The sequence below is a fragment of the Theobroma umbraticum genome, unplaced genomic scaffold (assembly GCF_002168275.2).
Source record: "Theobroma umbraticum cultivar Fairchild unplaced genomic scaffold, ASM216827v3 scaffold_4.1, whole genome shotgun sequence".
Taxonomy (NCBI): domain Eukaryota; kingdom Viridiplantae; phylum Streptophyta; class Magnoliopsida; order Malvales; family Malvaceae; genus Theobroma; species Theobroma umbraticum.
Window position 1 is genome coordinate 8,737,185 of NW_018397258.1, and position 2,698 is coordinate 8,739,882.

The following is a 2,698-nucleotide window of genomic DNA, read 5'->3' on the forward strand; positions in this document are numbered from 1 at the left end:
TAAGCGAACAAGTAAACATGAAAGTTGCATCTTTTTTATTTATCTTTTTAATGGTTCAAAAATCACCTTATTGGGCTTATCTAGAGAGAGTTATGGTTGAAATACTAAGACTTGTGCAATGGAAGTCTGCACCTTATGAATACTTAACTTGACGACTTATCACCCTTTTATATCACACACTTACAAAATTAGCAAATTAATCAATAATAACTTATCTTAAGTATATATTCATCAATTTAACTACAAAATTTACTAGATTAAATTGACTCACATAATTAACTAACTTAAAATAATTAAATAAAATATAATTAACTTTTATGCATTATTATAAGAATTAAGCCAATTTACTATTAAAATTAAGACCAAATAAGTTTATAACATAGAGTTATCAACAAGCTTGGTAAATGGTCTTTATAATATCATAACTAAAACATTTGCCAATAGAATGAGAATTGTGGTCAATGAGTTAATTAGTGAAAACCAGTTTGCGTTCATTGCTAGAAGACAAATGATTGATTGCCACCTAATCTCTAATGAGGCTGCTGATTGTTTGAGAAAAGAGGAGAGTGAAGGATTGATATTGAAAGTTGCTTTTGAAAAGATGTATGACAGTGTCAAGTGGGAATTTTTGGATCTAGTGCTTAGAAAATGGGGTTTGGATTACGATGAAGAAAGTGGGTTAAAACATGTTTTTCTATTGCCTCTTTTTTGGTTTTAGTAAATGGTACCCCATCAAATCAATTTTGAAAGAGGCGAGGCCTTCATCAAGGCTGTCCGCTGTCGTTGTTTCTTTTCAACTACATCACTAAAGCATTTACTATTATAATGCATAAGCTTATTAGTTTTGGACTGTGTCAAGCAATTTAAATTGGTAAAATCGAGTGACAATCTCGCATCTCCAATTTGTAGATAATACGATAATCTTATGCAAACCTAACCTCCACAGCTTAATTAATATTAAATGTGTTCTTAGATGTTTTCAGGCTATCTTTGGACTTAAGGTTAACTTTCATAAGAGTTGTTTAGTCAAGATTGGTATTCATTAAGATACTATTAAGGAGTGAGTTGACCATATTGCAAGTAGGGTTACCATTGGATGTTGCGATGGATTCAATAAAAATGAGGAAACTAGTGGTTGACAAATTTGAAGCAAGGCTATCTTCCTAAAATGCTAAATCTCTATCATTAGGAGGTAGAATTACATTATCGCATTTTTTTCCTCAACTACTTACCAGTTTTCTTCATGTCAATATTTGTAATGCCAACGAGGATTAAGGAAATGTTTGACAAAATTTAGCGATGCTTCTTATGGGGAAATACAATAAAATAAAGAGAATCCATTACGTTAATTGAGATTCAGTTTGTTTGTTCAGAGATATGGGTGGAATTGGCTTCATGGATCTTCAAGTGAAAAATCGTACTCTCCTAAATAAATGGATATGGCGATATAGCCATGAAGAGGGCAGTTTAGGGAAAGAAGTTGTGGTTGGAAAAATGGAGTGTGACCCAAAAATGATCTTGCCAACTAACGGCAACTTGAAGAAAATTTTCAATGTTTGGATAAATGTTCTAAAACCACCTATTAAAGGCTCAAAAAGCTTTTATATGGCGAAAATCACATTTGAGAGCATAAGCTTGATGGTTAAAAATAGAAAGCGGATTAATTTTTGGAAGTAATAGTGGATCCCAAGAATTATCATCAACATCTGATTCCTAAGGATATATGCCTTCTAAACCAACAAAAATGGTGTCATTAAAGAGTTTGGGAAATGGAAGTAGGAACAATGGGTTTGGAATATCAATTTGAAGAGGAATGTACTAGGTTAAGAAAAGCAGCAATAGTGGGAATTCATGGGGTTGTTGGTAGATCAAGTGTTGAATAGATAGTTTAAAGATAAACTTGTGTTGAAGTATAACATAAGTGGTCACTACAACACCAAGTATTCTTATTGAGCTATAATAATGCAAAGTCACCACAAATTTGATGTGTGGAGTCAAACATGGGAAGAACCGGCATCCCACAAAGTAAGAGCATTTTGTTAACAGTTATTGGAAGGAAGACTTCTTGTGAAACAAGAGCTTGCTCATAAGGGCATCATAAGCCAAGATGCGATTGTATGCCTTTTGTGCAAAACAAGTACTGAGTCATCAAGTCATTTATTTTTTACTTGTCATGAAACATGAAAATTGTGGCATTGGTGTTGTGATTGTTAGAATATAAAATGGGTTATGCATAATGACCCCTTTATATGTTTCCCATTGTGGAATGAGCTGAATGGTCGCCTAAGAAATAGCAAAGTTTAAAGGATGGCTTTTTATGCCATTGCTTGGTCAATATGGCTATCCAAGAATGATGTTTTATTCAAACTAAAAGTGTGGAGTAGTTCTAATACTTTCGATCTTATTTAGATGAGACTCGCTTGATGGGTGAAGCTAAATGGCTTGAGTTGAATTATCTATGCTTGATATTGTTAGAATGCCAAGTGTGAGTATTGAACATATAGAGAAAATGAAAATGATAAGCCAAGAAACATGGCTTGAACCAGCTTTACGATGCTTGAAGTTTAATGTTAATGCAACTGCAAATGGGTGTTCAGGTGAGGTTGGAATTGGAGGAGTACTTAGAGATAACAAAGGCAACATCCTCTTTCTGTTTTCCTTTTTAGTAGGAGTGATGGACTCCAATATTGCTGAATTG